Source organism: Macaca nemestrina, chromosome 18 (genome assembly GCF_043159975.1).
Source record: "Macaca nemestrina isolate mMacNem1 chromosome 18, mMacNem.hap1, whole genome shotgun sequence".
NCBI lineage: Eukaryota > Metazoa > Chordata > Mammalia > Primates > Cercopithecidae > Macaca > Macaca nemestrina.
The window spans coordinates 1396122-1418693 of NC_092142.1; the positions used below are offsets into that span (position 1 = coordinate 1396122).

Here is a 22572-nt window from a genome sequence, read left to right on the forward strand (position 1 = left end):
GCTGTAGGGAGGGGAAAGGCCCCAGACAGGTTGGAAGAGGGGCCTCTCCCACCCTAGAGGGTGATAGGGACGTCAGAGGCCTCAATGGGTATGTCGGCCTCCAGTCAACAGCCCTTCCTAGGCTGGGTGTGAAGAGCAGGTGACATTCACGCTGTGGGCTCCGCCGCGCAGCAGCCCCTAATGTGGCTGGCCTGTCCACCGGGGGCCGTGCCAACATCCTTTCCTGCAATTGGCACTGAGGTCCTGGAGAGGGACACGGGCAGCCCCGAGAGACAGATGAGAGAGCAGATCACACGCGCTATTCTCTGTTCACGGACTTGAGCCCTGGCCAGGCAGCAAGGCCATGTCCAGGAGCTGCTGGATGCGAGTCCTGGGCCTGCGCGACTCTCAAGGGGAGGGGGCTGCTATGCCCAGAGGACAGTTCTGCATGCGGGCAGGGGCCTGGGGGTCTCTGGGTAGAGGACGCTGAGATGGGTGGGCTCCACACAGAGCAGAGGCTGGTCCTGTTTCTGGGTTCTGAGCATCCTGCGGGCACTGCTGGGCATCTGGACACCACGGGACAGTGTCACTATCGCTTCTGACACTCAGCCTCTGACAGGGCGTGCGCCTGTGAGACGAAGGTGGGCCTGGACACCCTCCGCATCACCTCCAAAGATGGGGGTCTCTGCCCTCTTCCAATTTCTGGGGTCACTGTGGTCGCCCAGGGATTTTGTTTGCTAAAGGAAGGGGTGGACAGACCGGGCACAGTGGCTCACACCTGTAATCCTGGCACTTTGGGAGGCTGAGGAGGGTGGATCACGAGGTCAGGAGTTCGAGACCAGCCTAGCCAATAAGGTGAAATCCCGTCTCTACTAAAAATACAAAAATTAGCCGGGTGTGGTGGCGGGCGCCTGTAAGCCCAGCTACTCGGGAGGCTGAGGCAGGAGAATCACTTGAACCCGGGAGGCAGAGGTTGCAGTGAGCCAAGGTCGCACCACTGCGCTCCAGCCTGGGCGACAGAGTGAGAGTCCATCTCGGAAAAAAAAAAAAGGATGGGGTGGACAGAGGTGATTAGAGGGCCTGGGGGACTGGCTCTAGAAACCCACGTCTTGTACCTTTTCCCCTGAGAGGAAAAAGGGTGTCAAGGAAGGGTCAAAATTCATCCTGAGGCATGGCATCCTATGTCTAGGGGTTGAGACTGAGAAAGGAGTGAGACACTCGGCTCCCCGAAAACGCCCTGGTGTGTACGGCCGTAGACAAGCTGCTGGCCTCTCTGGCCTCAGTAGCCCATCTGCAAAATGTGGAGAATGGTGCCCAACTCCCCAGCAACAGCGCTCAGGAACACAGGGTGCTGGTGGGTCAGGTGCTCAGCACGGGGTTTGGTTAGAAACAGCCACTCAGCACACGTCACCTGAAGTTGTCACTGAGCCACAGGGACAGGACTCACACCTACATATGATCAGCAAAGAGTCTGCCTGCTGGACAATGGTGGCAAATACTCCATACACCTGCCCATCCACCCAACCGCGCATCCACCTACCTCCCATCCTCCACCCATCCCCATCCACCCACTCACACATCCACACACCCATCCATCCACTCACCCATCCAATTACTGACCCATCCATCCATCCATCCATCCACTCACCCATCCAATTACTCACCCATCCATCCATCCATCCACTCACCTATCCATTTACTCACCCATCCATCCACTCATCCACCCACTCACCCATCCATCCATCCATCCACTCACCCACCCATTTACTCACCCATCCATCCACCCATCCACCCACTCACACATCCACACACCCATCCATCCACTCACCCATCCATCCACCCATCCACCCATCCACCCACTCACCCATCCACCCACCCATCCATCCACTCACCCATCCATCCACTCACCCACCCATCCACTCACCCACCCAACCATCCATCCACCCATCCATCCACTCACCCACCCATTTACTCACCCATCCATCCATCCATGCACTCACTCATTTACCCACTCGCCCACCCACCCATCCGTCCACCCACCTACTCACCCATCCACGCACCCATCCATCCACTCACCCATCCAACCATCCATGCACCCGTCCATCCACCCACTCACCCATCCACTGCCCCATCCATCCACTCACCCACCCATTTACTCATCCATCCATCCATGCACCCACCCATTTACCCACCACCCATCCACCCACCCACCCATCCACCCACTCATCCATCCATTTACCCACCCAACCATCCATGCACCCACCCATCCACCCACTCACCCATCCACCCCCCCATCCATCCACCCACCCATCCATCCACTCACCCACCCATTCATCCCCACCTACTCACCCACCCATCCATCCATCCATCCACCCGCTTGCCCATCCACCCACCCATTTATTCATCCATCCATCCACCCATCCATCCATTCACCCACTCCTCCATCCATGCACCCACCCATCTACCCACTCACCCACCCATCAATCCACTCATCCACCCATTCATCAACCCACCACCTACCTGCCCATCCATCCAACTACCACCCCCTCACCCATCCACCCATTCATTTATCCACCCACCCACCCATTCATCCATTTATTTATCCACCACAACCACACATCCATCCACTCTTCCACCCACCCATTCATCCATCCGTTCATCCACCCACCCACCTACCCATTCACTCCCTCCTTCCTTCCTTCCTTCCTTGACTGTTATGTAGTAGGTGCTGAGCTTTAAAGGAGAAGGAGATAGACTCAGCCCTGAGCTCCATCAATACATCAGGAAAGGGCAAAACAGGACAAGTACAGGGGACCATGAGAACCAGCACAGGGACCCAACTTGCCCTGTGGTCAGTGGAGGCTTTCTGAGGAAGTGGGGCCCTTGAGATGTTTCCACTGAGTCTTGAGCAGGGTTCTGGTGAGTCTTGTGTTCACCAGGATAGAGTTTCCACTGAGTCTTGTCTTTGAGCAGCTCATCTCTCACTCAGATATCATCACCCTTCATTTCTTCACTCAGTCTAAAGGATCCTACCTGGATGGCTCCATCTTGCTCTTTTCTCTCTGAACCTGAGTGAGTAGTAGTGCTTAGGAGACACCTGGAACAGGTCTGAGACATGCCTGAGGCAGGCGGAACCACTGGTTCCATATACAGCCCTCTCACAGCTGTGGGTCCCAGGACTCGGTGAGCACTAAGGTGCCGAACTCATCCTGGTTTGTCTGGACGTTTCCAGTTTTTGCACTGAAAGTCCCATGTCCTGGGAAGCCTCTCAGTCCTGGGAGAACCAGGATGGGTGATCATCTAGTGGGCAGGTATGGAAGGTTCCCCACTGCCCATTCCCATCTGTGGAGAAGAACATGCTTTGTGTTGTGGATGTGGTGTGGAGTGGGGGTGGAACATGAGCCATGGCTCACAACATGAGCCATGTGTCCCTGGGTGGCCTTACGAGCTCAACAAGCTTGGGGCCATGACTGTCCTTGGCCTTCACCCACTACCTAAATTATCCTGAACACAGACCAGATACTCAATGAGTATTTGCTGATTTAACACATAAGTGAATGAGTGAATGAATGAATGAAGGTGAAACAGGGAATGTTTGCTCCAGACAGAACAGAGTCAAGTCTCTGAGATATTTCAGAGCATTGAACAGAGCATTGAACCAAAGGAAGGCTCAGTGGTAATGAAAACAGGCTGGGCAGCAGCAGGAAGCTCAGGGTCATCATTGCTCTCTTTAAATTGCTCCAGTGGTGAGAGCAATTTCTACAGGAGACCCACTGGCAGGAAGGGCAAAGGGGTAGCCAACAGGGAGGTAAGCATGGAAGAGACCTCAGGAGCCCCAGGCAGCTCCGATCTGTCATCTGGCAGCTATTGTGGGTTCTGTGCAGGTGGAGTCATTGCTAAGCAGGGGGTCCCTGAGTGCATGACATGGGAGACCTGACTGCTCAGCTTGAGTATATCATTAGGACTGTGGTTAATGCTAATGACTGCGACCGAGTTATCAAGACGTGGTAGAAGTGTGTGTCAAGCTCATTTCTCTAAAAGATGCAGCACCCACCAGGATGGCTAAAGTTCAGAGGGAAGACATCCAGTCCTGGTAAGGACATGGGCAAGTAGAGCCTCATCCTCCTGATCGAAGCTTGTATTACACAACCACTCCAAAGATGGTTTGTGGTCCCACCTAGAGCTGGCATGCCAGTGACCTATGACCCAGCAATTCTGCTGCCAGAAGTCCATCCAGGTGAAATGCATGCTTGTGTTCACCAGGAGAGAAGGTTCTTTGTAGATCTCAAACAGGGAACTTTTCACACACCCCTCAAGAGTGGGTAGATAAACTACGGTCTTTTCCCACTCTGAGATCCAGCTCAGTAATAAGGAGGAACCAGGCAGGCATGCTGAGCCCCTCCTGCAAAGGAGCATGCTAGGTGGCTCATTTGCATAAAGCTACAAGGTGATTTTTTTTTTTTCCCAGACAGAGTAGTAAGAAAAACAGTTCAGGTCAGTTTCTTCCAAAATCAATTCAGAGCTATGTAGACCCACTGGAAAGCCAGGTCTCCACAGCAGCTGGGGTTCCTCCCACTGAGTTGTGGGTATATCCCCCCAGCTTCCAGCTAAAAATCAGGCCAGCTTCTCTCCAGAACCCAGGGTCCAGGTTCTGAAGTCTTCACATTCTAGAATGTTCCTCTCTACTCTGCAGATGTGAATAAAATACCCCCAAACAGGTGAACTGCCATGAGGGCAGTCATGGGTACTTCCTGAGGCTTCATGGGGGCACCTGCAGGAGTGAAGAGGAAGGGAGGAGGCGAGGCGGCTCGCAGCCGCCCGATTCCCCTGCACGGTGAGTTTCTCATCTCTCTAAGCACCAGAGATGTCTTGGCAGGGGAAGAAGATTCTGTGAGGAAGAGGAGACTTAGCCTCTGTCAGGGCTTTGGTGCTCATCTGTTCTGAAATGGGGCCCTGAGCACCCCAGAGTCAGGGCTGGGGGGCAGAGGGGAAAGGAAGGGAATGGGGGCCGTGACGGTGACAGTGATGATGTGTGGAGGGCGTCTGGGTGCTCGGCCCTTTTCCAGCTTGATCTCAACAAAGGCACAGAGGGCTCATGGGCTGGTGCGAGTTTTCACCCCATCTAACAGAAGAGGGACCCTGACTCCACTTCTTAGTAATTTACCCACAGTCCACCCCTCACAGCCGGGGCCCAAGCCCAGGAAGAGGAGTGGTGGGGATGGGGCCAGGGTCTGCTCCCTGCCAAGGCCACAGCACGCCCGGGGCCACACCCACACCCTGCACGGGGCTTCCTCCCTCTCAGGGAGGAGAAAGGAGCGTGCTGTGTCTCTGAATGGGAGGGGGCTCTCGAGCGCAGACCCCAGAGCTCTGTCTCCCCTCTGGACACGCCTGGGCAGCATCTCCTGTGCCCTGTCAGCCCCCACACCAGCCCCTTCGGGGAAGGGTCCTTGGGTATCTTAGGGAAAAGGAGGGTCTGTGGCTCAGAGCAGCCCCTGCTTCTCCCTGGGCCCCTGAGGGAGGGTCCACAGGCACAGATGGCTGCCCAGGCCGGGCCCTACAAGCACATCCAGGGACCAGGTACCTCTGAGAGCTGCCGGTGCCCGCAGGGGCCCTGGGTGCTGAGCCTGCCCGCCTCCTCCACGGTGTCCAGCAGGGGAGGTTGCCGGCGGCAGGAGCTGCAGGGAGGCCGGGCAACCTGAGCAGGAAGCATCCGGCTGGAGCATTTCCTTTCGTTAAATACCCGCCCGGCTCCCCGCCAGGGGAGGAGGCAGGTCACAGGCCGTCCCGGGCCTTACCGCTTCAGGAATGTACGGGGTGTCAGGGGAGCTGCGGTGCCGTCACTGGGAGGAAGACAGAAGCTGGCGTGGCGGAGGTGGGCGTCCGCTCCCATCTGGCAGAAAAGTCATCTTCTTGCAGGGCAGGGATGGAACCAGCTGAGCTTCCTTTGAAAATGAGACAGATGACATTTCAATCTTCCATGGGGTCTGGAGGCCTCACCCCACCCCCGCCTCCCGCTCCACATGCCCGCCTGTGAGGTTCGGGGCGCGGTTCCCCTGGGGAGGGCTCCCTGTCACCTGTTCCTCCCATCTGAGAGCTCGCCGGAGGGCTGTGGGTGGCAGCGGGCGCGGCAGATCCGGCGTGTGGGCGCTGGACTGCTCCTGCCTCACTGCTGCGGTGCCCTTGGTTACCAAACAGCCTGCGCGGGGGCTGGTTTGCAGGAAGCCCCCAGAGAGTCCCCACCCAAATCCTCCTTTATTTTAAATCTGTGAAGCTCACGTCTGCTAAACCCACCCCCAATCCCCCAGCCTAAGCTCCAAAAATGCTGAGGGAGAAGGAGCTCTGCTTGGAGTCGGAGGGGTGCAGGGACCCCAGGTGGGGCAGCTCCTGGTGGTCCCTGCCGGCTAGCTCAGGCCAGGCCTGCCAGGAGCTGGCTGAGATGCCGTTACTGTGTCTGGGAAATGGGCGCCCTGGGCCCCCTGCATGGTGTGTCAGAGGGCAGCGGGACAGACAGCAGGAGAGGAGCCTGTGGCTGGAACCAGGCAGGTGGCACCCAGAGCCGGCTGGACAGGCCCATGGGACACATGAAGGCTGCTGGGTGCCAGGGCGGTGCTGGGCCCATGTCAAGAACCCCTGGACGGGGCTCAGACTCCAGATCAGGGTTCAAGGCCATGACCCTGGCAGGTCCTCACCTGCAGTGATGCCAGCCTTGCAGAACCCATGGACAGAAAGGGAAGGGCGTGGGTGCCCTCGGTGCCCGCAGGAGGCCCTGGGAGCTCTGGAGCAGGCAGGGGGGACACACCAGGTGCCCCACAGTGGGAGCAGCTGGAAGCCATGAACTGGATTTGGGGACTGCCTCCTGGGGAGGTGCAGGACAGAAGGAACCCAGTGAGTGGCAGTGTGAGGGCCCCTGCCTAGCCCATTTATACAAACGGCCGAGTGCACCGAGCGTAGGGGTTCTCCAAGGCCCAAGGAGGTTCTTCTCTCTAAGGAGGACGGCAGGAAGGCCCAGAGGCCCAGCCAGCTGGTGCCGGTGGGGAAGCAGGCAGGGAGGAAGCTGACAGGCGGCATGGGAGCCAGGGTGAACCACCTGGCCAGGACTGAGGGGGGCCGCGCAGCAAACTGCATCCAGATTTCAGAAAGAAAGAGGAAGGGGGAAAGAGGAAAAGCCAGCTGGTTCCACGGAGCAAGCCGGCACGGGCATTCCCATGGGGCCGGATGGGAACCGAGTCGGATCACGTGTCTGCCTCTGGCAGGGGCAGGAAGGGGCCCCTGGAAGCAGCTGCCTGAAGGGACATTTCTCTTCCTGGGAGGAGGGGGAGCGGTGTCTACTCTCCTGGGCCCTGGAGTGTCCTTAGCCCTGAACCTGCCTCTCCTGTCCGTGCCTCTCACTCTCGGCTCACATGCTGCCTCCTCCTGGAAGCCCTCCTAAACTGGCCCAGATGGAACCCTCTGATGGTCTCCTTCAGGGCCATGGTCACCGTCAGTAACCACTGTGAGGGGTGGGACTGTGTGGGTCCCAGTTTCCCCATCCCCAGGCTGTTCCTCCGTGAAGTCACAGCTGACCCTGGTGCCTCATGCCAGGCACACGGAGCTGCTCACCAGCCCCCGTGACCAGCTGAGCGACTTCAAGCCACTGAGGGGTGAATGGAGGCTGGAATTTGGGCCGGAGTCTGGGTTGGAGACTCATGTCCTGGCCCTGGGCTGAGCTCAGGACAGGTCCCTCGAGCTGCTGGAACCGGCGGTCAGAGGCTGATGTGGGGTAGGGCTCTGTGGACCTTCAGGCCTTCCCAAGAGCAGGGAGGCTCTTCTGGGGTAGCCCAGCCGGCAGGGGCCAGGCAGGTCCGGGCAGCGTGGGCTCCCTGAGGCTTCTGAGAGCCTGGCCTGGGAGGGTGGCAGGGGCCGTGCCCCCCGGGGGTGCCCACACTTTGGGACAGCTGCTGGTGCTTCCCTGGCCCTCCCTGGTGCCCGCAGGCTCAGGGCCCCCGGATCAAGATGCACGGGGCCGGGACTCGATTTAACCTCAGACAAGACTGAGGTGGGGCTGGCAGCTGGAGAGCTGAGGCTGCACCTGCCGCCCCCTGTGAGGGCCGCATCCCGTCCCTGGGAAGTACCGGTTGGGAGGCCGCTGAGTGCAGTGTCTCCCCACCTCAGAAAGGTTCCCAAGTTTGGGATGAATTCCTTCTCCTGCCCAAGTTTCTTAGTGACCTTGAAAAGTGGCCCGAACAGCTGGCTCTCCAGCTGGGGCCGGAGGAAGGAGTGCTGTTGGCCATGGGACCCGGGACGGGGACCCCAGTTCCCTGACCTCCAGTCAGAAGCCCCCAGGCCCCTGTGATGCCGCGTACACAGCGCGCTCCCCGTGGCCTCAGCTGGGTGATGACCCGGGTCTGGGTGGGAACCTCGCTTCTCAGGCCATGTGGGTTAAACTCGGGGATCTTGACCTGCTTTGGAAAATCGAAACCGTATTTTCGCTCCTGGAGCTCCCCAAAGTGTTTGAACCTGGACTCGGAAAGCTCATTTGGACACAGACGCAGTTTCTCCCCAGGAGATTCCGTTTTCCCCGGAATGCCAGCAGGAAAGTCGGCAGGAAGCCGGGCTGGGGGTGTGGGAGGGCAAGCAGAGTGGGGGTGCAGGGAACACATGCCCCTGGCTCTGCACAGCGGCTGTGGGCCGTGGGCTCCTCACTCAGCCCACCTGGGCTGCTCTTGTCCTGAAGACCAGGCGGTGCAGAGCAGGTTTCACAGGTGAGGACACACATCCCAGCTCGTCACACAGCAGGGGCTGCTCCCGGCCTAGAAGGAAGGATAGCAGCGCTGTCTCCATCACTGGGGAGAGGGAGGTGATGGCTCCATTCGGGGGGGTGGCCGGGAAAGGCCCCCGGGACCCTGACACCTGCAGCTGTCTAAAGTCTGTGAAATCCGAACCACTGTTGGCCACGGCGTCCTTGGCTCCGACGCGCAGGCTGCCCAGTGGCGCCTCCAGGAAAAGCTGCTGGGTGTGAGGGGCAGAGATGGGGGCTGTGAAGTGAAGCCTGGAGGTTGGGGAGTGTCCACTTGAGGATCAGCCTGTCGGGGTTCGGCCCAGGGGTCCCCAAGCTGTGGGACGTTCAGGGCTAAAGCCAGGAGAGTCCCAGGCAGACCTGTGGACGGTGGGTCTCCCCTCTTCAGCTCCCCAGGCGCTGGCCTTTCAGGTCTGGAGGTGCTGCCCCTCCAATTCGGCGGGGTAGGGCCCTGCCTTAGTGCCCCCGGACACGGCAGCTAAGAGCATCTGGCTGGAGCGCTGAGGGCCCCCAGACTTGGGGCCCAGGTGGCCTGGAGATGCCTCCTCAGCTCGGCATTTACCGTGAGGTGGGCGGTTCCAGATGCCTGGAGCTGAGGGCCTGGCTGTGGGTGTGTGGCAGTGCCACATGGCTGCCCGGGTAAAGTGCCAAGAGCTGGGTGGTTTACAAAACAAACCTGTCGTCTCACAGCTCTGGAGGCCAAAAGTCTGAGATCGAGGCTTGGGCAGGGCCACGTTCCCCACAGTTCCAGAGGAGGATCCTTTCTGCCTGTCCCAGCTCCTGGTGGCTCCAGGTGCCCCTTGGCTTGTGGCCACATCACTCCAACCTCTGCCCCGGCTTCACGCTGCCGTCTCCTCTGCACGTCTGTCTTCTCCTCTGCTCCTATGAGGACACCCCTCGAGGGATTTAGGCCCCACCCAGATAACCCAGGATGACCCCACTGCAAGATCTTTTGTTCAATTACATCTGCAGAGACCACTTCCCAACCAGGCCAGAGTCACAGATTTCCAGGGTCAGCTGTGGACACCGTTCAGCCTGAAACGTCATCTCATCCACATCTCCCATCGCCACCATGGAGGTGAAGTTCAGGTTCTCACCGACTGCCCTGTACCGTTTCTCCAGGGAACCCTGGATGTCCACAGAGGGGCCGATGGCTGCCCCTGGCCTGTCATGGGGCCCCAGCTCTGACACCTGAGCTTCCGAATTCACTTGTTTAGATTTTCAGGAGCATTTTTTCTTCCCAGGGCACCGTGTGCCTTTCCAGGGAGCCCTGGGAGTGGGGGCATGGAGTGCTCCCCTGGGTCTCCCAGAGGCTTCTGCTGCCCGAGGGGTCCATCCAAACTGTACATCGGATCCGCCGCTGCTGCCCTCCTGGCCCGGCGGGAAGCTGACGCCTCCGGGAGTTCTTGGTGGTGAGCCGTGTGTGGAGAGCTCCTTGCTCTGGGGGCCCTGTCACCTGGGCGCAGTTCAGGGTCCCTCGGAGCTGGAGATGTGGCGGGAGGGAGGCCCAGCCCCACTTCTGGGCTCCCTGAGGCTCCACTAATCTTGGGAGGGGAGAGAGGCTGAATTCCTGGTGGTGACCTGAGGACTCACACAGGTAAACCGAGCAAGACTGTGGGACCGTGGCACCCCACACCTGTGCACCTGCCGCAGCCCGAGGTCCATCCCCGGGGGGAGGGACCCACACCTGTGCACCTGCCACAGCCCAATGTCCATCCCAGAGAAAGGGACCCACACCTGAGCACCTGCTGCAGCCTGAGGTCCATCCCCACGGGGAGGGACCCACACCTGTGCACCTGCCACAGCCCGATGTCCATCCCGGAGAAAGGGACCCACACCTGTGCACCTGCTGCAGCCCTAGGTCCATCCCCAAATGAAGGGACCCACAGACATGGCTCATCCTTACCGTGGAATGTGAGCCACGAAAAGGGGAGGCCTCAGCTCAGCCACCGCAGGGACGGACTCAACACATGCCGAGCGGAAGAAGCCAGGCCTGAGAGGCCACTTGCAATTCCACCTGCGGAAATGCCAGAAAGGGAGGTCCACAGAGGCGAGAGCTGGATTTTGGGGACGGCCAAGGGGCGAGGGGTTTCCTTCCAGATGAAATTGCCCTGGAACGAGATGCGGGACAGGGGGAGGTGGCCACAAGATACTGCGGCTCTGCTGGATGCCATGGTACCGCATGCTGTGAACGGCTAATTCTATGCTATGTGGATCTCACCTCAATCAAAGAATTGGAAGATTCCCAGCAGCCGAGATGACTCAGGTTCGGGGGTGACTCATCCAGGCCACTGGCATTACGTCACTTAAAGACAAGCCTGACCTTTCCCCAGAAGCCTCAAGACCACAGTGGCCTCCCACGGCGGAGGGCAGTGCTGAGGGGCCGGTGTTCATCCAGCTCACGGGACAGGCCTGAAGCGCAGACGTTTCCTCTGCCAAGCAGGGGACGCAGGCTCAACCCTCCCTGGCCTGGGGCGGCTCTAAGTTTGGAAAAATGAAAGTCCCATGGGAGGGTGGGCCGCTGGGGTGGGATCCTGGAGCCAGGGCTGGGTCGAGAGACCTGGGGGCCTTCCCCGCAGCTGGCATGGAGTGATGGGGAGGGGGTGCTGGGTAAGAGGGAGCTATACAGGCCACAGGAGGGGTCCCCAGCCTCTAGCGCCTTGGCCATGGCCTCAGGGGGCATCCTGGCATTCCCATAGAGTGGCCATGTCCAGGGACTGAGCTTCAAATGGGGAACCGGGCGGGGTCCAGAGACCCAGAGACCCTGCACTCACACGGCTGGACCCCACCTGCTGCCACAGTCCCTCATGGCTGCTGTCCTTGGAGGAAGAGGGACACGGGGGGCTGCGACCCCATAGGCTGCTGTCCTTAGAGGAGGAGGGACACAGGGTCTGCGACCCCACAGGCTGATGTCCTTAGCGGAGGAGGCAGGGGCCGCGGCAGGCACAGAGGGACCAGCCCAAGGGCCCCTCAGGGGTCTGGAGGGCTCTTCCCCCCCGAGGTCGCCCACTGACCTGGCCCGAGGACCCTCTGCTGGCCTGTGTGGACCCCCTGGGCGTGAAGCACACGGGGCAGTGGGTGGCACTGATGGAGCAGCCCTTCTGGAACGTTCCACCCTGGCTTGCGCCAGCCCCGCGTGTGGCCCCGGGAGCTCAATTTCCTGACAACTCTCACTCCTGAGGTTTCCTGCCCCCGCAGAACCATCCATGAGTGTTTTGTGGTTACAAAAAATAAAAAGAAAACAAAACCAAAACCTGTTATTTTTCCCAAGGTGAGCATGAGCGCCCTACGAGGAGGCCCAGGCGATTTCCTACCCTTCCCACGCGTCTCGGAGCCCAGAGCACGGCGGGCACAGGAGTGACCGGCAAGCCTGGCCCTGGCCCCAGCCCCACTCCTGAGCCTGGGTCAATATTCATTCAGGAAAGGTGGCTCCAGCCTTGCCCATGGTGGGGGGGACGGGTGGGGTGCCCCAGGAGGCTGCCCAGAGAGACCCCTGGAGCCAGGGATCCATAGAGACACTCAGGCAGGGGAGTGGGTGAAGATGGGGGAGTGAGAAGATAGGGGGGCTGGGCACCGTGGCTCACGCCTGTAATCCCAGCACTTTGGGAAACCGAGGAGGGGAAATTGCTTGATCTCAGGAGTTCAAGACCAGCCCGGCAACATGGCAAGACCCCATCTCTACAAAAAATACAGCAATTAGCTGGGCGTGGTGGTGTGTACCTGTAGTCCCAGCTAATCAGAGGCTGAGGTAGGAGGTTCACTGGGGCCCAGGAGGCAGAGGCTGCAGTAAGCGGAGATCACACCGCTGCACTCTACCCTGGGCAACAGAGTGAGACCCTATCTCAAAAAAAAAAAAAAAAAAAAAAGATGGGGAGGGGGTAGATATGGGGGAGGGGACAGAGGAAGAAGAGATTGGGGTGTTCCTGGAGAGACCCTAGGTTCCCCTGGCCCGGCTGGCTCTCTCCACAGCATCCCGAACCCAAAGACTCTTCAGCTTCTTCTTGCTTACCTCCTGAGACAGAGAGCTCACTCCCTGTGCAGGCCTCCTGTGCTGGGGCTGGGTGGCTTGGAGTGTGGCAAAGTGTCTGATTCCTTCTTCCTCCTTCAGCTGTGCCCCCAGGGTCTGGAGCAACAGAGCTGGGCGTGTGACCAAGCCCCTCGCCGTGTCAGGGCAGGCGTGCTGGGGAAGGGGCTGGACGCCAGCTTTTGTGGTCCTGTCCAGCAACCCCAGCGAGGCTAGCGAGGGAGGTGGCTGTGAACAATTGAGCGAATGGGAAAATGGGCGGATGGATGTGCGGTGTAGACCCAGGAGGACTCGGCGCTCCTTCTGTCCGGAGAGGAGTGAACCCGCCCCACAGGCCCCGATTGGCAGGTTTTCTTCCAGCATCCACGGCGGCCGAGCCGAGCGTTATGAAAACACGGGAGAGTACGTCAGAACAGGCAGCGCCACGCTTTGCCGCAGGGTGACAGGTTCAACAAATCCCTCCTCAGAATTTACTGCCTGCATTTTTGCTTCAGAGTGACGCCCTGCCGCCGGACGTATTTCTTTTTTTTTTTTTTTTTTGAGACGGAGTCTTGCTCTGTGCCCCAGGCTGGAGTGCAGTGGCCGGATCTCGGCTCACTGCAAGCTCCGCCTCCCGGGTTCACGCCATTCTCCTGCCTCAGCCTCCCGAGTAGCTGGGACTACAGGTGCCCGCCACCTCGCCCGGCTAGTTTTTTGTATTTTTAGTAGAGACGGGGTTTCACCGTGTTAGCCAGGATGGTCTCGATCTCCTGACCTCGTGATCCGCCCGTCTCGGCCTCCCAAAGTGCTGGGATTACAGGCTTGAGCCACCGCGCCCGGCCGCCGGACGTATTTCATGCAGAAATACCTGCCCTGAGCGCCCGGGGGCAGGACGCCTGTTCACAGAAGGCAGCTCTAGACTTGTCTATGAACAGAGGGACCATCCTGGCTAACACGGTGAAACCCCGTCTCTACTAAAATTACAAAAAAACTAGCCGGGCGAGGTGGCGGCGCCTGTAGTCCCAGCTACTCGGGAGGCTGACGCAGGAGAATGACGTGAACCCGGGAGGCGGAGCTTGCAGTGAGCCGAGATCGCACCACTGCACTCCAGCCTGGGAGACACAGTGAGACTCCGTCTCAAAAAAAAAAAACAAAAACAAAAAACCCTCACCCAAACCAAGTCCTTTACAGAAAGACATTTGTAAAACTTACTTTCCAGCCACCAGAAAATTAGGGGGTAAAAGGGAATTTCCATCTGAAGTGGGCAGTGATGATTTTATTTCTTGATTGTGTGCTGATTCTGTTTTTTGGAAACGGTGTGGGGAGGGGAGGCGGTGGTGCTGGGGGTCCGTGCCACGCTCCACCATCCACCGGGAGCTGGGCCCCCTGCCTCCCTCCCCATCAGGAATGGGGTGAGGCGTTGGCCCACGGGCATCGCAAGGTCGATGGGACTTCAGAGCGGGTTGGGGCTGAGCTTCAGGGATTGGGCACGCAGGGTGAGGTTTGGGTTATGAGAGCTGGACGCCCCCTGCATCCACCACTCAGCCCCAGCCCCCCGTGCCAGGGGAGGGCTCTGTCCTGGGATGGTTGATGTGGGCTCTTGGGACAGAAGGGTCACTGGGCCTTGGATGCGTCCTGGGACCTGTCCTGTTCCTGCAGCACGTCAGCCGGTCCAGCCTCACATTCCTGCTCCCTCTGCAGCCACCTCCCAGACAGAGCTTGGAGCTGAGCAGGGGACGCGGCCACCCCGTCGGCCCTGTCCATGGAAACCGTCACCCGAGCTTGGAGCTGAGCAGGGGACGCAGCCCCCCCATCGGCCCTGTCCACGGAAACCGTCACCCGAGCTTGGAGCTGAGCAGGGGATCCAACCACCCCGTCGGCCCTGTCCACGGAAACCGTCACCCGAGCTTGGGACTGTGCAGGGGACGCGGCCACCCCATCGGCCCTGTCCACGGAAACTGTCACCCGAGCTTGGAGCTGAGCAGGGGACGCGGCCACCCCATCGGCCCTGTCCACAGAAACCATCACCCGAGCTTGCTCCACATTCCAGACCGGGGCAGCGGGTTCCCCAAGGCTCCGTGGCTGTGGGATGTGAGGACTTGGAGCCTTCCCAGAGTAGGATGGAGGGGAGCAAGGCGGGAGGGGCGGTGGGCAGCGAGTCCGACGCCCTCTTCTAGATGGGGACAGGCTTTGGTGCTGGGGGACAGAGGGCTGGGCCCCGGGATCATGGAAGGACAGGCCCTGGTAGCCAGTCCACCAAGTCATGCCTCCCAGTCCTCAGGGAACACACCCGGGGTCCTCACGCCTCTGGGAGCCTGCAAAGGTATTTATTCAGCGCTCTGGGGTGCGGCCAAGTGAAGGCTGGAGGGGGCATTTCCAGGTGGCAGCTCCTGGCTCTAAGGGGATCCCAGTGCCTCTCTGGTCCTGTGGGTGTGAGTCACTGGGGCACACAGGGGAGGCCATGGGTGGCGGCCGTGCCTAGGTCCGGCCAGACGGGTCATGTCTCCACCAGGCGCCTGAAATAGCTCTCTGGGGCATCCAGCTCAGGGAAGAGGGTGTGGATGCCCTGCAGGACGGACGTGGCTAGAGCTGCAGCAGCCCTTCCAGGTAACTGGGACCCCGCCCAGCGACACACTCTCTGGCCCAGAAGCCAGGAGCCGACCGTGCCCCATCCCTCCCCATTACAGCCCTTTGTCCTTCTCCCACTTCTGCCCGGCTCTGCTGTGCCCTCGAGGGGAACCTGGCCAGCTTGGTGCCAAGTGCTGTAACTCCCAGCAGGCAGCATTCTTCCCACAGCCCGGGAGGGGTGGGGGCTCCTGGGATGCTCCCACCTGGGCCTCCAAACTCTAGCAGGGATCCCTGCTGTCTGAACCCCCCTGGCTGACCCCACGGCCCCTGGCCCCGTTTCCTGGTACACCCTATCTCTGTCCCTGATGGAGCTCCAACCCCTCACTCCCCTCTCCTCATCACCAAGTCCCGGGGCCCAGGCTTCCCAGTTGGGCAGAGGAAAACTAGGACATCCTTGGAGGACTCAGGAGGTCCCTTCAAGGGGGACCGTGATGGCCGAGGCCCCAGGACCTAGCAGGGTGATGGATGGGGGTGGACGTCAGTGCCCACCAGGCAGTCGCCAAGCTGGGCCGAGTTTTGGAAATGACCTCATCTTCCAACCTCTTGCTTCACAGACAGGGGCACAGAGGGCAGGGACCTGGGGCCTGTGGGAGGGGATGGCCTTTGAGAGTCTCCAGTGAGGACCCACAGGGCGGTGGCCCTGATGAGGACACCTGTGGTTGTGTCTGGAGCTGCCATACAAAGTGCCACAAACTAGGAGGCTCAGGACAACAGAGTGTGCCCCTCACAGCTCTGGAGGCCAGAGGGCCAAAGTCTAGCGTCTGGCGGGGCTGGTTTCTTCTGAGAGCCCCGGGGAAGATCCTCCTGGCCTCTGCCAGCACCTGCTGCTGCCCGTGCTCCCTGGCTGGTGGCCACATTGCTCTGCCTGCGTGTCCGTGGGACCCCGTGAGCCTCTCCTCTCTTCTCCTTATAAGGGCACTTGGGCTAAGACCCACTGACCCTAGCCTTGAACCAGTTACCCCTGCCATGACGCTATTTCCAAATAAAGGCAGGTCCTGAGGCTCTGAGGACGTGAGTCTTGAGGGACACAGTTCAACCCACTACAGCGCCCAGTTGTAGTTCAGGAAGTTGAGGTTCAGAGAGATGGGGGAGCCCCCAGACTCACCCACACCGGGGACCTGTCGCAGGTGGAGACCCCCAGACACTGGTGGGAGTGATCTGGTTTTAGGGGGTCACCCAGGGAGCTGGAGAACACAGGGAACTGGAAAAAAGTGGTCAGGGCTGCTGCCTCAGGTAGGTGTCTGCCAAGGAGACCTGGATGTCTCGGGGGTGGTAAGAGGCTGAGGGTCCATGAAGCAGGCCGGATGATAAGCTGGAATTGGGCTTTGAGAGGTGGCGTTGGGCTGCGATTTAAATAAAGGAAGGGGCCAGGTACAGTGGTTCACACTTGTCATCCCAGCACTCTGGGAGGCCGAGGCAGGCGGATCACATGAGGTCAGGAGTTTGAGACCAGCCTGTCCAAGACGGCGAAACCCTGTGTCTACTAAAAATACAAAAATTAACCGAGTGTAGTGGTGAGCACCTATAATCCCAGCACTTTGGGAGGCCCAAGCGGGTGGATCACCTAAAGTCAGGAGTTCGAGACCAGCTTGGTCAACATGGTGAAACCTCATCTCTACTAAAAATACAAAAATCCACTTCAGGAGGCCGAGGCGGGCGGATCACGAGGTCAGGAGATCGAGACCATCCTGGCTAACACGGGGAAACCCCGTCTCTACTAAAAATACAAAAAATTAGCCGGGCACGGTGGCAGGCGCCTGTAGTCCCAGCTATTCGGGAGGCTGAGGCAGGAGAATGGCGTGAACTCAGGAGGCGGAGCTTACAGTGAGCGGAGATCGTGCCACTGCACTCCAGCCTGGGGGACAGAGAAAGACTGTCTCAAAAAAAAAAAAAAAAAAATCAGCCAGGCGTGGTGGTGGGCGCCTGTAATCCCAGCTACTCAGGAGGCTGAGGCAGGAGAATCGGTATAAATAAAGGAAGGGAGTGTGTGGGGGAATGACACAGGGAGACTCCAGGCCCGGAGGATGGGTCAGGCCCTGCACACAGCAGGTGCCCAGAGGATGCCAGCAGGAAGCACGTTGCTGAGAGGAGGCGAAGTGTCAGCGTGGGACTGGCAGAGGGAGACACCAGCGAGGCAGGGCTGGTTGACCCAGGAGCTGCCCCAGGCGCCAGGAATTTGAGTGGGCAGGAGCCCGAGAGCTCCCATCTGCGCCCGCCTGTCAATCCCAGGCCGCGCCGGGCTCTGGGATGGAAAACGAGAGCAGCAGGTTGTTCTGGAGGGAGGCAAAGCGTCTCCAGGAGGCCGGGCGACTGCCCAGCCTGCAAGCAGAGCGGAGCCCGGCGCCAGTGCTGGGGGAGGAGCAGGTGTCGGGGCTCTGTGGTGCGATGGGGCACTCAGAGTCCCCAGGAAGTGGCATAGGGTGCACGGATCCTGAAACTCAGTACGTGAGGGAGATGGGAGACAGGTCTGGAGGAGCCAGGGACACCAGGAGGGGCTGGGCCTGGGAGTCCTTCTAGCCCAGCCAGCAATGAAATCCCACAGGGACCTAGGAGAAGAGGGGGTACCCTGCGTGCGGGGCGGGGGCCAGGACTAGGAGAAGAGGGGGTACCCTGCGTGCGGGGCACAGGCCAGGACTAGGAGAAGAGGGGGTACCCCGTGTGCGGGGCGGGGGCCGGGACTAGGAGAAGAAGGGGTACCCTGCGTGCGGGGCGGGGGCCGGGACTAGGAGAAGAGGGGGTACCCCGCGTGCGGGGCGGGGGCCGGGACTAGGAGAAGAGGGGGTACCCCGCGTGTGGGGCGGGGGCCGGGACTAGGAGAAGAGGGGGTACCCCGTGTGCGGGGCAGGGCCGGGACTAGGAGAAGAGGGGGTACCCCGCGTGCGGGGCGGGGACCGGGCCAGCCTTGCACATTGATGATGCTTGCAAATGGGCCTCTGGGGCTGAGCAGGGTCCCCCAGGCAGTGCAGAGGCTATGCGGGGGCCTCTGCAGGGTCCTGGGCCTCCCTGTGCCTCTCAGCTGAGTGGGGGACCCAACGCTCCCAGGCCACTGTGTCCACTGCGGATGGAGGGGCCTGGCCTGAGGGGAGGTGTGGGGCGCACTGCGGGGAAAGGCCACCAGGAAGCACTGCCCTGTGGCAAAGGCGGCAGGGAGAGGGACGCGACTGCACAGGTCGGGAGCCTGGCGTCTGGTCCCAACCTGCTTTTGCTTCCTCACCCGGCAGCTGCCCAGGCACAGCCACAGGGAAGCCAGGCTGCGTTCCCGGCGTCTCCAGGAGAGACAGGGCCCCTTTCCGGCCCCCTGTTCGGCAAGTCCTCCCCACGGCCGGGGGAGGGGCCGGGCGTCACAGCCACCGTCTGTGATTGTGAGCTCACAAAAGCGGCCGGTCGGAGGCCGGGCAGAGGCAGCGGCAGGCTCGGAGGGGCCCTGGAGGACATGCTCCGTTGCAGTGGAGGGCCCGGGCGGCCACATGGTAGTGACCCCATAGTGCAAGGCACGGCCCATTCCTAAGCGGAAGAATGTGTGGAAACGTGTGTGGCTGTGACATGGAACCCAGCGGCACCCGCCGGGCGGGAGGGGCTGCAGTGTGTGGCCATGCCGGTGGCTCCAACCACACGGGCCCGGGCTGAGGCTGTTCTCACTCGGGGGCCGTCCGCTGTGTGTCCACATGGCCGCGGCCCCGTCCCGGGACAGGGCTGATCAGGTTCCCCTGCACTGTTGTGGCTTCAGTGTCTGTGGCAAAGTGAGACCCCACGCCTGAGAGACGCACGGCAGGCGGGGCAGGTGGTCTCAGGTCTGTACACCTTGCCACAGGCTTTTGGCTTTGCTGGTCTCCAGGCACGTGGGGAGACAGACGCTGGACAAGTGCATCCTACGCTGGGTTCCAGGGTGGTCCCAGGAGCGCCGGCAGTGAGCAGGTCAGGGCTGTGGGCACGGGGCTTGGTCCAGCAGGCAGGAGCAGCCCCGCCTGGGGGAGTCTCCCTGAAGGGAGACAGAGGAGATGCAGGGCAGAGACGCAGGGCAGAGCGGCAGGGCAGAGACGCAGGGCAGAGCGGCCAGGGGCAGACCCGCAGGGCAGAATGGCCAGGGGCCCAGAAGCTGGAAGAGGCAGGAAGGACCCTCCCCTGGGGCTTCCAGAGGAGCCCACCTCTGCTCACACCTCGATTTTAGGCCTGGTTTCCAGGTCCGCTCGGCCCCTCCTGGGCTCAGTCCTGTGAGCTGACTGGGTGAGCCGTGTCTGTAGTGCCAGGGCTCTGGGTATGGGCGTCTGAGGGGCGGCCCCAGGCCCCTGTGAGTCTCGGTCTTCCGGTCCGTGGAGTGGGGTGGACTTGTTCTCTGATGCTGGCCGAGGGGGCCTCCTACAGTGTGGGCTGTGGCCTCCATGGGTCCACCTGCCCGTCTGGCTGGCTGGCCTGCCCTGCTAGAGGACTCAGTGCCCGAGGCCGGCTTCCCTATTCACCTAAGGGAGAACAGAGCCGTGCCTCCCTCCCAGCCCTGAGCAGGGCCTGTGCGGGGAGGGCCAGCTCCCCTGGCCCGGAGTCGTCTCCCTGTCCCAGCCAGGCTGGAGGTGAGTGGGACGCAGAGCTCCTCAGGGCAGGTGCTGCCTGGTGAGGAGGAGGGCGGCTTCTCCGAGGTTCCAGCGAAGGATGGCCAGGTCCGGAGAGGATGTGGCCTGGCCAGTCCCGATGCCGGAGGTGACGTGGCGAGGGCCGGAGGTGGCTCCTCCTGGGAGGCTGCCCCAGGTTGGAGGCTGTGTGTGTTGGGTCCGGCCCATTCTCCGTGGCCAGATGCCACCCACCCCCACGTCTGCTTAGAGCAGAAGGCAGGCCAGCAGCTGGTGCCAAGTTCGCCAAGGACTGTAGCCCTCAGGCCTGCAGCAGGACAGGAGAGCACGTCCAGCCCACGGTTTCCCGTGGATCTCTAGAGCCCCAGCACCCCCGAGATAGTCCCCAGACCTCAGTCCCCATCCCCAGACACACACACACACACACTCTCACACACACTCTCACACACACACTCTCACACACACACACACTCTCTCTCTCACACACACACACAGAACTCTTGTCGCCCAGTCTAAGCCAGCTGACCCGGTGGGAGCACATTCATGCAGGCCCTGGGAGATGCCGGTGTTTGAGGATCGTGTAGAGTCCACTACAGAGGGTTCCAGAAGAGCCGACAAGAGGTGGACAGGGCGGGGCTGTACTCGAGGGAGCAGGGGGCTTGGCCGAGGACCCCGCGCCCTTCCGCTTTGAGCTGTGGGTCTGAGGGGCCTCCGTGCGGGGCTGGCCCTGGGAACTGTGGTCACTCGAAGCCATCTCCTCCTGCTGATGTCCACCCAGGGACAGGCCTCCTCCAGCAGCTGGCCCCAGAGGGACAGCTGTGTGCCCAGACCCGCGGGCCGCGTGCTTCCGCCCTATACAGCCTTCATGGGGGACCGGGGTCCCCCCAGCCAGGCCACCAACAAGCTCCAGACCCATTCCTGGCCCTCACGTTCATAAAATCCTTGAGGCTTGAAATATTTTTCAGATTTTAGCCGTGGTAGTTGCTGGAAAGGGCCTCTCTGGCCAGCTTCCTGCTGCAATGATCCCTGAGCCCTCTCCCCAAGCTCTGCAGGCCTGGTCTGACAGGGTCACCCACAGCAGCATCCCCTTGAACTTAAGAGCAGGCTGCAGGCCGGGCACGGTGTCGCACACCTGTAATCCCAGCACTTCGGGAGGCCAAGCCGGGTGGATCACCTGAGGTTGGGAGTCTGAGACCAGCCTGGCCAACCTGGTGAAACCCTGTCTCTACTAAATATACAAAAATTAGCCGGGTGTGGTGGTAAGTGCTTGTAATCTCAGCTACTCGGGAGGCTGAAGCAGGAGAATCTTGAACCCAGGAGGTAGAGGTTGCAGTGAGTCAAGATCACACCACTGCACTCCAGTCTGGGCAACAGAGCGAGACTCTCTCTCAAAAAAAAAAAAGAAAGAAAGAAAGAAAGAAAGAACAGGCTACAGAGGGCCCCGGGTTGGAAAGAGGGGGCATGTGGTGGCCCCTGCAGGGGGTGACATCCTGGGGGGTGACATCTACCTCCAAGGGAATAAGACCCTGAAGCAGGCAGGTGGGTGGGGTGGGGAGACGTCACAGGGCTGGGATCAAAGGCTCCAATCCCAATCACTGAGGCGCTGGTCTGGCTTCTGCCATGTATCAACTGGTGACCTTGGGCCTGCCTCAGTTTCCCCATCTACGTAGCCCTCCTCCTGCCTGGACCTTGTTGGGATTAGCCGAGTTGACACCTGACAAACACCTGGACACACTCAGTGGAGTGAATCGTCAACAAATGGGACCCCACAGCCCGCCATAGTGTGGGTGTTTCCATCTTTGCTTTGCCTGCCAGGAAGCTCTGTGCAGAGTGTTAACTGCCCTGGCACTGGCTGCCTCTCTTTAGGGTTCTGGGCACTCTCTGAATTTCGTAGTTTCTTTGGCATTTTTTTTCTTTCCTTGTTTGCTCTTTATTAATTTTTTCATAATTTTGTTTCTTAGACATAATTCACATGAGAGTCACCATTTTAAAATGTACAGCTCAATGATTTTAGCACACCCACTAAATGTACTGGGATTGTGTAACCATTATCACCATCGATTTTATCTCCTTTTTAATTTTTGCAGATACACAGCAGGTATTACATTTAGGGGGCACATCGGAGGTTTTGATGCCGGCACGCGGTGCGAACGAAGCATGATCCATTTTAGAACATTTTATCACCTCCCAGAAGAAATCACAGAACCTTTAGCCATCATTTCCGGGGCCTCCCACGCCTGATTCCCCCAGCCCTAGACAAACACCAATCTGCTTTCTGTCACTACGGGTTTGCCTATTCGAGACATTTCACGTAAATGGGGTCACACAATGTAGGGATTTTTGTGTCTGGCTTTGCCCAGGGAGCTCACGTGTTTCAGGTTCATCCATCCGGTAGCGAGGGTCAGAATCTCGTTCCTCTGAGAGGCTAGTGTCCCGTTGCTTGGGTGACCTGTACCCCATCCACCCATTCGACTGCTTGTGACTGTTTGGGACGCTTTTCCTTTTTTTTTTTTTTTTTTTTTTTGGCCATTGTGAATTGTGCTATGAACATCCATATACAAATTTGTGTGTGGATATATATTTTCACTTATATTGGGTAGACAGCCAGGAATGGAATTGCCAGG

At 59.9% G+C, this 22572-nt stretch overlaps 1 long non-coding RNA gene across 3 annotated transcripts; it reads right to left on the bottom strand.

Annotated features, from left to right (window-relative positions):
• Window positions 1–2581: 2581 nt before the first annotated feature.
• LOC105485877 (uncharacterized) lies at window positions 2582–10613 on the bottom strand. Of its 3 annotated transcripts, XR_011616230.1 has the most exons (5): window positions 9853–10468; window positions 9432–9637; window positions 6054–8768; window positions 5775–5921; window positions 2582–5654 (listed from the first exon to the last, which is right to left on the bottom strand). It is a non-coding gene; the product is annotated as an uncharacterized lncRNA (long non-coding RNA). The 3 variants fall into 3 exon arrangements; XR_011616229.1 differs by lacking the exon at window positions 9853–10468 and adding an exon at window positions 10544–10613 and having other exon boundaries at window positions 2582–5921; XR_011616228.1 differs by having other exon boundaries at window positions 2582–5921.
• Between the last annotated feature and the right edge of the window lie 11959 nt (window positions 10614–22572).